General features: G+C 32.6%; 1 pseudogene; it reads left to right on the forward strand.

Annotated features, from left to right (window-relative positions):
* Positions 1-250: 250 nt before the first annotated feature.
* On the forward strand, positions 251-1,763 carry LOC119688523 (annotated as a pseudogene).
* Positions 1,764-14,148: the final 12,385 nt, after the last annotated feature.

The raw sequence follows: 14,148 nt of genomic DNA on the forward strand, positions 1-14,148 counted from the left end.
CGATATTTTAAGTTTATGTAGTTTGGCAGCAATTAAGGACAATTACTATGCCAAAAATGAGCGCGATCTGTCAGACAGTTCGTTTACGGCAGCTGTTGAAACCAGTTCACCTCAGTAGGGCGTTGCGAAAAAAACAATGGAAAAAAATATTGAACAAAGAGTTTGCATCAAATTTTGTGTTTCGAACGAAATTTCGTGTGCAGAATCGTTGCGAATGCTACAAAAGGCTTATGGGGAATCAGTTTTATCGAAAACTCAAGTTTATGAGTGGTACAAAGCCTTTCAGGACGGCCGTACGACCGTCGAAGACATTTCGCAACGCACTACTGAGGTGAACTGGTTTCAACAGCTGCCGTAAACGAACTGTCTGACAGATCGCGCTCATTTTTGGCATAGGAATTAAGGACAGTGCTGCCAAACTACATAAACTTAAAATATCGAAAAATATACAGCGCGCGAATTTTAAATGAGAATTTCCGAAAACTTTTCAGTCTTAATGTAAATCTGCTACCAATAGAGTAAGGGTTCACAATTTCTGCTAACCTGACCAATTGAGATTGGGTATTTTGTACGGAGTATCGGCTGTGGCTATGATTAAAATCCAAAGTTGCGAGGGTAAACTGAATGTGTTCAATACTTTAATCAGAGGAGGGATTGCATTTTACAAGCGGGTCCTGTGCTCTTAAGAAAAACAGAGTTATTAGGTAAATTTCTATTCGCTTATTTTCTCTTCTAGAAGGAAATTATATATATATAGCTATATATACTATATAGCTGTATATGTATGCAGCTATATACTAATATATGGCTTCAGATGATAACAATAGAGTATGATGGAAATGTATACCCAATGGGAGTATATATCGTTGCATTATTCTGATACATTTTTTAAGAACACCATTTTTTGAGCCTAAATGCCAGTTAAATGCGTTAAAGTACAGTGAACTCTATCTATGAAGATAGATATTGTAAGGATTGTAAGGATTGTAAGGAATATACGTATTGTTCGAGCACTTATCGATGACATTGCATTCAAGCCTTTATTGAATTGACAGTTAGAAGCCTGCACTGATATTATTTTTGTTTTTTTTTGCTTCTATTTCATTTTTGTGATATTGTGATCATCACACTGCTGAGCAGTTTTATTTTTGGTAATCAAATTAAATAAAGTAGTTGCCAACGCGCATCATTGTATTATTAAATTAAAGTAAATCGAGTTTAAATCAAAAAACGTGTCTTAGGAGTTATTAGATTAATTATAAACTTCACATACAGCTATTTATCTTATGTTATACAGCAAGAAAGATGGTAGCATTTAGTTCTTCAGATTGCAAATATCTTATCATCGATCAGCTGTACATATTTTGCGTCGAGAAAAAGGACTTAAAAATGCATTACTTGGCTGCATATATGTTGGCTGTGCTTGCTGGACTTCAGTACACAAAAAATAGTAACATCGAGAAAATTCTCAGTTCTGTTGATATTGAAGTTGACGTAGCTTGATCAAAGTTCTGAGGAAATTGAATGGTAAGACCATTAATGACTTGATTAAGGAGTGCAGAGAAAATTTTGAAAAACTTTATTCGATTCTAGTTGGTACTGCCCCAGCTGCTGGTGCTCCAGCTGCTGCGGCCGGTGGTAAAAATAAAGAAGCCAAAAAAGAAGAAAATGAAGAAGAATCAGAATCAGAATCTGAAGATGAAGAAGAATCAGCTTTCTTGTCAGTAAGTGAGCCATTAGTGTGTCAGGTTCTCATGCACTGATTTACTACTTAGGTCTTAAGTATATTTTTCCAATGCTTTTTTTTTTACTTAGCGCCCTTTAAATTCTCTTGTTAAACAATGCTTTGCATGTATCATAAAAAAATGTTTATTTATTTATGTTTTTTTTTTGTGTTCTTTAATGATCTTAAATTTTTTTAAACTGTTCTGACTTCTTCATCAAAATTGTTTTAAATTAAATTTATTAAACCTTTCTTTCCTCTGTGAGCGACACAGCGTTTTGCGCGATGTTTTCGGAATAATTTTAAATTAATTGCATATTTACTTATTTAAGGGATTTATGTACAATTTACTGCTAAAGGTTACATAATAATAATAATAATAATAATAACGGCAACATGAAACTCACACACTCATGTATACATAAGTATGTAGCATTTCCTACTTACACATTCTCACACACACACACACACACGCACTAGCACACACACTTTAAATAAACAGAAACAAACACCTTTTGTTAAATTACACTTTTAGCCATAAAATCCCATGGCTTAACCGTACGAGTACGCAATCATATCTAACCGTAGAGCGTATGTGTGTGTGTTTGAGTGTGTTTGAGTGTGTCAGTCTTGTGCCTGTGAGTGTGCAAGTCAGTACATTCTTTTTTATGCTTACACAGCCAAAAAACACGAGTTTAACTCAATTTTCCAACTTAACGGCAAAATACAGGAAATTTAATTTCATTGGGATTACGGTAATGAGATCATAATGCGTGCATGTGACTGTGTTAGTGCAAGTGCATGTGTGTGTATGGTGTGTATGGTGTGTATGCTTGTGCGTGTGTGTTGTCGCACAGGATATGAGCACATGTGTTGTAATATTGCTTTTTTAGTGCTGCTGTTGCTGGTATGAATTCCACTGCAAATGTTTCTGTTTCTCTTCTTCTTTCTATTTTTAGTTTTGTTTTTATTTTGCTTTTTTTTTTGTCTCTGTTTTTTTATTTTATTATTTTTGTGTTGCGTTAAAATATTATTAAATGCGAGAAGAGAAGAAAAAAGCCATGCGAAAATAAATTTTAAGTTGAAAAGCTAAAAAGGCGCTTGGCTTTACGCGAAAAACACTTGACAAAGTGTAAAGTTTTTCCTCTGCTCTTGTGCCATCATTTAACCTGATAGCAATGCGGAGCTCATCCTAAGCAAAAAGAAAAATATAGTCCTTGTAAGAGACTAGCGAGAACAAAATCACATGAAGAGATACAAAACCTTTTACGGAGGAAGATTAATCTGGATTTATACTCCTTTATTCAGTTATGAAATAAAGCAGAGTTGCAGAAGTTCAGATATGTCAGAGCTGTGGGTAAGGAGGTGAGGAAATGAGGAAATGAGGAGATGAGAAGGTAATGCAATGACTTACGAAACTGACAGCAGCGAAAAAAAGTGGACTTAGACTTTGCAATAACTGCTTAAAAGGAATTGAAGTCTGCCATTGAATTTGAGTTTTGTAAAGTTAAGTATTTAGTTTGTTTTATAATTTCAACTGAAGTCTCAACAAAGGCTAGTTTCGAAAACTAAGTATGAATTTTATTATAAGCGAGTGCTAACCAAATATTTTTTATATTTAATTATTCATGGTCCAAACAGATCACTGCTGATGGGTATTTGGCAGTGCTTGAAATAGCTCTATAGTCCGCCAAAAATTTAATTAATTAAAAATATAAATTTTTATATACAGTCCATGTAGGACCTAAGCCTGTTTTCCATTCTTCTCTGTTTTTTGCTTTACTCTTTCAATTTCTTATGTTCATTACTTCTGAGTCCTGCTGCACATATAATATATATAGCTGTAATTTACTACTATTTAAACACCTTTCTATTGAAAAATAATTTCTTTTGTAAAAATGTTACGAGTAAGATAAGATATAAGAGAAAGAACGGGGTACTAGCTCCCATTTGAGCAGAACACTGCGACCATGACTGATCTTTTGTGCTTCAACAGACCCTAACTGAACAGAAGATGTTCCACCTTCCGGATGAAGACTAAAATGTCAGCAGTTGAGGACCTCCTAAAGTTGGAAGAGTAGAGCAATTCCCGATCCAGTGACCTACTTCTGGCCCAGATCAAGGCTGACCAGTCACATAGAATGTGGCCGGTTGTCTCCTTTGCTTCTGAGCAGAGTCTACAATCTATTTCTTCGGACAGATCCATTTTGTTGAGATGGTAACGTGACCCGTTATATATCCCACCAGCAACCTCAACTCTATTCTGCTGAAGAAGGGTTTGAGTGGTATGTTACGAGTATCATAATTGACTTTCGAAATTCGAATTTTTGTAAAATATTTTTGTTTTTTTTTAAATATGGCAGCATTAAGCTTAACCCATTAAGTATCAGGTAATTTAAAACTTTAAATATTGCGGTGAAATTTCTATAGTAAATAGTAAAATAAAACAAGTTTTTTGAAATCAGCAAACGAGATACAAAATATTGAAGATATCTTAGGAGGAGAATCTTAGGAGAAATGTATTGAATTTTATAAGAAGCATATTGTAAACAAAATGAAAGATCCGTATCGTTTCATGTCTAAATCTTTATTGGAATGGTGTACATCAAAGTTATTATGCTTAACGTCTAAATACATAGCGACACAGCGCATGTACATAACACTTATACTAATACATGTGCAAAACGTCGCAGCGCAAGCACATGCAGTTTATATTAAGTGTGCATAAACATATTTGACTAGCCAGCACATTCCACGACGCTTATCGCGTGGTGTCTAATTCCCGTTGCATAAATATCGCAAACAAAGTATGGGAATAAACTGAAGATTATTTATGTGCTGTGTCAATATGTGTATGCGCACTACACCTCCCCTTTTTAGAGGAATAATGTAATAACTATGTTAAGAAATTATTCTCTAAGATAAATGTTATGTATATTAATGTAAGTTAATAAGTTAAGTATGTTAAGTTATACATTTTGTGTCAAAAATTTTATTTAATTAATTTTTTTTTTTTTTTTAATTTTATAACATCATTAAATCTAATTAATTAACTAAATCTATGAAAATAATTATTCATTAAATAATTTTAACCTATCCTTATGTACCATTTGTGTTTTCCTTTTATTATTTTGTATTACTACATTACCTTTTTCGACTAAATTTATTACTGTAAAAGGTCCTACGTATTTATTGTCTAACTTATGTCCTGCTTCATTTTTTAATAATACCTTATCTCCTACGGTTAGCTCTATATTTCTTGTTTCCTTATCATAATTTTCTTTTTGTTTTATTTTGGCCTTTTCGAGAAGCATTTTTGCTCTAGTATAGGCAGTTTCTAATCTAAATTTTACTTCCTTACTATAATCTTCTATATTATAAATAGGATCTACTTGGGTTATTTTACTAAATGTTTGAAAGTTATTAGGAACTCTTCCATAGACCAACTCGTATGGACAATATCCATGTACACTTGAAGGAGTGGTGTTAAAACAATACGTAAAGTATTTTATCCACTCGTCCCAATCACTTTTATCAACATTAATGTACGATCTAATGTACTCGTTGAAAGTTCGGTGACTGCGTTCAACAGTCCCTAGTGTTTGGTGGTGGTGAGCAGTCGATGTAACATTGTTAATTTTTAAATATTTACAAAGATCGGTCATTATTGAATTTTTATATTCTGTTCCCATGTCCGTAATGAACGTCTTCATTGGGCCATGTACCAGTATAAAATTTTCAAATATGGCCTTAGCGATCGTTTTTGCGCTTTTATTTGGTACAGGTATTGTTACCAAATATTTAGTTAAGTCACATATAATAGTGACGGCGTATTCATTGCCATTTTCCGTTTCCGGTAATGGACCAATGGTATCGATTAGCACAATATCAAACGCATTGCTAGGCGTTTCTGTCAACGTTAGTGGGGTTTTTGAATGTCTTATAGTTTTGGACATTTGGCATTGCTTGCATGCCTTAATGTACTTGGATATATCCTTTTTCATATTCTTCCAATAAAAATATCTCTTGATTTTTCCGTACGTACGTGTAATTCCTGTATGACCACCTTCTGCGGGGTCATCATGATATCTCGACATTGTACTAAGTATTTCTTCCTTTTCTCTTTCGTTTATGATGGTCACCTTAGGTAGTAGCGCTATTGTTAACTGTCTTAATGCAGTATTGCCCATTTTTTTAAATAATTGTTGCGAAACAGATTCAAAGATTTGTTCGCTAGGTGCCATTTGAACTTGAGTGATTTTCCGTATACCGGCTTCTTTTTCAAGCCGTATGAAGAATTGATTTAGATCAAATTTTCCATTTATATACAAATCGTCAATATATATTCGTGTTATAACTGTTTTCCCATGCTTTAAATAGCATTTATTGGTAGACAATTTTAACCTTACGAATTTTTTAACGTCATTATATTTAATGACTTCATAAACGTTGGGCTTATATTTTATTTTCACATTATTTAAACTTAGTGTGTAGTTACCTGCGCAGGTTTCTTCACTTTGTCGAGTTTCGGATCTGGTAGTAACTTTATATATTTTATCCATTTGAACAGTTTGTTCTTTTAGTTGTTCCATTGTAATTCGTGAAAGTGCGTCTGCAACTTGGTTTTGCTTCCCCTTGAGGTATTCAACTGTAAAGTCATATTCTTCCAGGTCTAACCTCATTCTTGTTAGTTTAGAGGTTGGGTTCTTCATGGAAAATAAATATGATAATGGTCTGTGATCTGTTTTGACCAGAAATTGTGTCCCATAAATATACGGTTTAAAATGAAGTATTGCCCAGTGAATTGCTGTGAGCTCTTGCTCAATAGTAGATTTATTACTTTCCCCTTTTGTAAATGTTTTTGATGCAAATGCAACTGGAAGTTGAACTCCGTCATACTCTTGACTGAGTACTGCACCGCATGCAACTTTACTTGCATCAGTAGTGATGCAAAATTGTTTTGAAAAATCGGGGTATTGCAACAGTGTGGGTTTTAGTAATTCCCTTTTTAGATGGTTGAATGCCTCATTGCATTCTGTTGTCCATTTAAATTCTACATTTTTCTTGCAAAGTTGCGTTATATAACGCGAATAATAAGAAAAGTTTTTAATAAATCTTCTGTAATAGTTGCAAAATGCAACGAATCGTCTAGCACCGTCAGCGTTTATTGGTATGGGATAGTTTTTTATAGCTTCATATTTTTTGTCATCCGGTAGGATGCCTTTATTTGTACACTTATGCCCTAAATAAGTGACTTCGTGCATAAAAAATGAACACTTTTCTGGATGTAATTTCAGGTTATACTCTCGACATAGTTCGAAGACCTTTGTTAAATTGTTCAGCATGTGCTTTTCAGAACATCCTATTACAATCAAATCATCCATATATAGAAAAGCTTCAGTTGGCTCTAGGCCAGAAAATGCTAACGTCATCATACGCTGAAAGGAATTTGGTGCTAATTTTAGTCCGTATGGAAGTCGTTTGAAACGATACGAACCAGTACTAGTTGAGAAAGAGGTGACATCTCTTGATTTTTCGTCAAGTTCGATCTGGTGAAATCCGGACATTAGGTCGAGACATGAAAAATATTTTGCTCTTCCCAATTGATCGAGTATGTCTTCTATTCTAGGGAGTGGAAATTTGTCTGCTAGTAATTTTTTATTTATTTGGCGGTAGTCCACTACTAACCGCCATCTTTTCGTGTTTGAATTGGGTAAAGATTTTTTCTGCACTAGTAAAAGTGGGCTATTGTATTCGGACTGGGATGGTTCCACTAAACCGTCGTAAGTGGATCGAGGATCTACCCATGCGAACAAGAATAGCTCTTAACAGTGTTAAAGTCATTTTCTGACTTTTAAAGAAGTCGCGAAAGAAGTCACCAATACTTCGAGACTTCAGAATTATATGAATGTATTTTTTAATTTTTTTTCATTTAGTCTATTTTAATATTAACATAACGTCAAATTTTTTTTATATTAATTATAAGATTATAATTAATTATATTATGTATTATATATGTATGGTATATTTTTTTTATATTTATTATAAAATTATAATTAATTATATTATATATTATATATGTATGGTATATTTTTTTTATATTAATTATAAGTTTATAATTAATTATATAATGTATTATATATGTTTGGTATATTATATAGGGAGATTTCGAAAAGTAGTGAACTGTAATAACAAAAAATATTTTTATATTATTTTAATCAATTGAATTTTTGGCTGACCATACAGCTGTTTCGAGTATAGCTAAATAGCAATCATCAGTGAACTTGGGAATAATTGTTGTATTTAATTATTCGTAAATAATTTTTTGAGAGTACAAACACCACGAATCGAATTCGTGCCCTGCCAAATTTGAAGGTTAGAGTCAGCGCACCTTAACCAACTGTTCCAAAGCCGTACTTGACTTTTTTTTTATGTTCGCATATTTATATTTTATGTTATAAATTCTTACATAAATCTATTTAAATAAATAAACATTAGAAACCTTTTCAAATTAAATTTTTACACACAAACTATAATCATTATCTTGAATAAAGTTATATTGTATGAAATATAGTACTTTCCTCTCCAATAAAACTATTCCTCAAATACCTACTAAATAATAGTTCTATGCACAAACTATAGTCAATGTTTTGGACAAAGCTTTATGTACGAAACAAACTATAGTAATTACTGTGGGAGCAGCTTGATAGGTCAGATTGAGATACAAGGTACTCATTTTAGAAGAAATCCTCCACTACAATAATGCATACACGTAGTTTGTATCAATGGCAACAATTCAACAAAATCGCTATTAGATCCTTTCAACTTCGCTTTTGAATACATATTACAAATTATTACCTACTTCTAGAAATAATAAAATTAGCACAAACATAGAACGTACTATGAGCAGAAAGGCATTTAAGGATACACATGTAAATGCCAAAATAACGAAGAAGCAGTGGCAATAAAATTACCGCCAGCAAATCAAGCACCTGTTAAAAAGTACACATATTTATTGCTCTACATATGCACACATGCACGCATACACAACACTCATAATGGAGCGTGTTTGTGTTGAAGGACTAAGCCAGGCTGGCAACGGCAGTGGCGACGGTGACGGCGACGGCGACGGAAAAGTTGGTCTGATATGCCAGTAGGCAATCGCGTAGAACATAAATGACACAGGATAACGCGCGGTTAAATATCATTTATTTCACTTTGTTCTCATAAACAGAAGCACACACGTACACAAAAGCACACAGAAAACTGACTGATGAGGAGTCTATTGTGAAAATCAGTTCGATAAGAAATCATTTTGTGGGCTTGAGGGCTTGAGGGCTTGTAGTGCTGTACTTATGGTATATGTGCAATGGCACTAACATGGCAATGTGCTAACTTGAATTTCTTACTTATTTTTAGCATAGATGGAGCTTAGACGGAGCATAGATGGAGCATAGATGGGGCATAGCTGGAGCATAGGTGTGCATTGCTTTGTTGGTGGAGGAGCACACAATGCGACCTTATAAAAGCTACGTTTTAATATGTGCACGCTTGCCTGGCAGGCAACACGATGGAACACTTATGAACGCGTGCCAAAACTAATCAGATTAATATGAAATCCTTGTATTGCTGCTTATGTGATTCGCTTGTATTGTACAATACTGGGTTTGCGGAGCCCACGAGCCCACGAGCCCAGGAGCCAAATGAGCAGTTAACGTATGTGTGCGACACGTGTGTGTTTTCGGGGGGATTACGTTGTTCGCCATAAATATGCCAATTTTAGCACCTTCATGTTAACTAAAGTCGTCGCCACCATCAACGTTGACGGTGTCGTCAGTATAACTTATTGTGTTCCGTATTCCGTGTGCCGTTGTGTATGTTATGTTGTGCTTATATCAAAGTGGCTTATTGCCTTTGCTATGTCTCATTTTTAACATTTTTGTGGTATACTTTTAGGCAGTCAAACAATAAAAGTAAAATTTATTACTTAAGTTTAGTGTATGGAAAAGCAATAAGAGCAATATACACACACACACACACACACATAAACAAATACCTACCTTCAAAGCGTTTGAAAAATATATAAATAAATACAAGTCTTACATCGTATATATGTATGGTGTATGGTGTATGGCGTATATGTGTATATGGGCACATACGTATGTTACTAGCAGTTATAGCTGTGACTGCGCTGCCGTTGTGCTGCAGCCACTTCGACTTAAACTATTTGCTGTAAGGGAAATGGTATTTTACACATAATAATACACCGAATAGTTTGCTAAAAATGATGATGTTGTTGTTAAAATTGTGGCTTGTTGTGTTGTTCCTGTAAATGATGTATTTGCTGTTATTGTTGTTGTTATTGTTGCTATTGTTATTGTTGTTATTTTGTTGCTTAGTTATTTAGTTGTTGTAGTCATTGTTAATGCTGTTACTAGAGTATTGCTATAGTAGTGGCAAGTTTGCATCATTAATCTTCCTCACGGAAACATCGCTTGGGTTAAAGTTCTAAAGGGGGTAATTTATCTTGCAGTTTCCGCAATTATGTGTTTTGTAAAATTATGTGAAAGTACGCTTCGATTCAGAATTCAGGATTCATTTTGGCGTGTGTGTGCTGAGAGCATTCATGGCTAAACTTACTGCCATTTCATACTTTGCTGCGGTTAAACTCAACTTCTAACCCAACCCGAATATTGTTGAATTTAAAGGCAAAACACAATATTTGAAACTTTATATTTTATTAAAATGTTGGCAAATTGGCACAACATTAATTACTAATGGATGAGCTGTCCTTATAGTTCTAAACAAAAACAGAAAAAAAATAAGTATAACAAATTCTTACTTCAATTAGGCAATTATGTAGACATAAGCTAACTTTGTGTTTTTAGTGGTATTTTATACCAGTACATATGACTGTATATATAGAATAGAAACTTATACCGACAATATTAAACAAAACGTCCATTTGAATATATAGTATTTTAAGTTTTCAATTTTTTTTGTAGTAGACTCCTTTACGCAAACCTTTAAACTGCTGCTTACACTATTTAGCCTAGAATTTTATAGAGTACTTAACTAATTTCATACTGAATCATATTGGAATTTAAAAAAAAATCAAATTAGTTCAAAGAACAGTGAAATAAAATAGTGACCTCAACTAATTAGTAACGGAAACGAAGCATTTGCAATTATTTAAAATATCAGAAAGTGCAAAAAATTAAATTACTCCTAAAAGAGTCCGAACAAAGGAGCCCAAATCAAACTATCTAGTAACAGTACGGCGGTATGCACATACTATAGCAAAGCATTTACAATCATATAAAATCTTAGTAACTGTAAAAATCAAATTAAATCTAAAAGAATTCTAATGAAAAAATAAAAATTAATTATACATATATATATAACGACCTGGCGATTTTCATCCACTCTACAAAAAAAATTGTGATTATAACATATCAGTAGGTGCGAAAAATCTAACTACTCTTAAAAGAATCTAAATAAAAGAGCCAAAATCAAATTAATTGGTAATTATAGGACAGTTTTTATCAACTTTGCCAAACTCAATTTTTGAAAAGTATGCATTTAGTATCAGGCCCACAGTTATAAATTTATTTCAGAGTGTGTGTCTTTAAGAGAATTACTGTTATTGATAAGAAAACTTATCGTAATAAATAGTTAATAAGAATTGCGGACGAAAAACCATAATAACTATTTGAGGGGTTCAGCTAATCTGGCTTCTTTACCCTGACTATGTGTATGTTTAGTGTGTTCCATCTATAATGCGTATGCGCATTAAAGATGGAATATATATAATGCGTATACGCATTATAGAATATGAAACACACTTTCTCCATGCTTTTTCGGTTTAATGCTATAGTATGATTTTTCAATCGACAGTGATCTGTTAATATATCCACTATAAGATTGATATTTTTACATTGTAATAAATTGTAATAACGGTAGATTAGATCAGTTTATACTGGCAATGTTAGAGATCCACTTAGGCCTATTGACTTATTTGTGTTAGTAATAGTAGTAGTAATAAAATGTATTATAAAAACAAGACTTAAATAGTGTTACTGTGAGTATTATTTATTTTTAATACAAAAGTTTTTTTTTTCCCCTTTTTTTTTTCTTATAAGTTATTTATAACAACGTTTCTCTCAATAGAATTAAGTGTTATCAATAACATTTTTCCTTAATCGAGGTTAAATACAAGATATTATTATTAAAAAGCCGCAATAGTATTAATTAATGTATTATTAATAAAACTGTAATTAATAATAATAATTAGTTATTATACATTACTACATATTATATAGTATATATAAATACTATATATATAAATTTGTTTCTTTATGCTATTTGTTTATGCTATATAAATAATAATTATATATATAAAAATACATATATATGTATATAGGATCTATGTATTGTATTATATAGACTAGTAAAAGTTGGCTTAATTGGCTGCAAAATATATAAAAATAATAATTTTAATTGTTTTTACTACTTTAATTTTCATCATTTAACATATTTACAACGTAATTCCCATTAATCTCTATATATTCTTAAAGCTCGTTTAGTGAAAAATCATGTACCAAGTATTTTCAAAGACCATTCCCGTCAATTTTTTTTTACTTTTGGAAACAACCAGAAATTTTATGGTGTTAGGCTCGAGGAATGTGATGCTCGATAAATTTCTTTAATCCCTAAGAATTCATTGTACTTATTCATTCTTCAGCTGTGTGAGGTGATGCTTTATAGTGATAGACAAAGTATCAACGCTAATTGTTTTTGTTGTAGGTTTCTCAATAATAAAAATCTGAATCTTAAGTAGGATTCTATGTAACAGTTACCACTGTTCAGTCTTCAGCGGAGAGACAGCTTTAAATTTTTCTTTTATATTAATTTACATTAATTTTTTTTCTGAGTTTCGCTGCGCTGAATTTTTCGGTTGGATTAGCACCTACAGATCTGCTTACCATCGAATGCTGTGGCATGTATGTAAAGCCAAACTTCATCAGCTGCTACAATTTCATTGAAATTGCAGACCCTGCATTTATATATGAAAAAAAAATATTAAGCAAAATGTCAACATCACTCCTTTTGAATTTCAGTTGAAATTCGAGGAACCTATCCTGCTGATTCCTTCGCATAACCAACAGAACTACTTAATATTTGCAGCACAGTACTTAAATTTAAACCCAGTTTATCAGGAATCATTTCCAAAACCAGTCGTGGATCTACACGACTAATTTTAAATTTTCAAATGAATTTTGGAATTTCTCCAGAGCGATGTTTATATAACAGAAGGTTTCTGTTTGTTTCAAAAAAACAAAAAAAAAGGATCTTTGCTTAATCTTTACCGCACAGATAATAAGTGCGGTAAAAATCAAAGTTTTATTACACTAAGAACTACTAAATCAGATTTTCAGAACTGTTTTTAAAAGCGGATATAGCTTCAGAAATTTTGGATGATCTTCGTGAAATTGGTTCACCACAGTATAATAACTGTTCTCAAACCTTTTAAATTACGTCGAGACATTCACGGCCGAATGCATATTCTTTCCATATGGTATTTAGTACTCATTAAGCATCCAGCTTAAGTCGTAATCCATAAGGAATGACAAATCGATACTCGTGCTGCGATGGTTGTGAAATTTGTTCTGATTCTTTGTCATTAAATTTGTATATTCTTCTTTTCGATTTGAGTGCTTGTTGTGAAACTGTGATTAAAATATCGCAATACCATTCCAAATCAGTTGACGATTTTTGATTTGTCAGTAATATATTCTGTGCTGGCAACTAAACGAACTTTTGCTAGTCCTTCCGTATATTTTTACTTAGATTCTACTGATAATTGATTTTCCAAAATATATATATATTTTTATTTATTTTAAAAGATTTCTCCACGCATACATGTACAAAGTCATTGAGATAAAATATTGATAACATTATATTTTTTTTATACATACTTGCTGTCAGGTATATTCAGTGCTTCATCAAACAAAAACTAAAAAAAAGAAAATTAGGAATTCATTAGTGATGTTTGAAATCGCCTAAAAAATGCATATACTATACAAAACATACAATAATAAATTTTAAAGCTTGAAATTCGGATGCCAAGTGACAAACAGACAAGTGAGACAATTGTTCGCAGATATTAATCTTCTCCTAGGAAGGAAGAAATCCTTACAAATACGCGTTTGAAAGGAACTCGAAATGCAAATGCCGCTGACAGCAGTGCAAGAAGAAGTTCAGGCAATCAAACAAACAATAATGCTAATATGCAGATTATGCAGATACTGACGTAGACAGTTCAGCTGACAAAAGACTTCCATTTTTTTCCTGCTCCAAATGGCGCTTTAAGAGATTTGTTTAACCTGAAAGGGTTAAGTTCCTAGCAGCTTAAGGGTTGTTAA

The sequence above is a fragment of the Teleopsis dalmanni genome, chromosome X, assembly GCF_002237135.1.
Source record: "Teleopsis dalmanni isolate 2A chromosome X, ASM223713v2, whole genome shotgun sequence".
Lineage (NCBI taxonomy): Eukaryota > Metazoa > Arthropoda > Insecta > Diptera > Diopsidae > Teleopsis > Teleopsis dalmanni.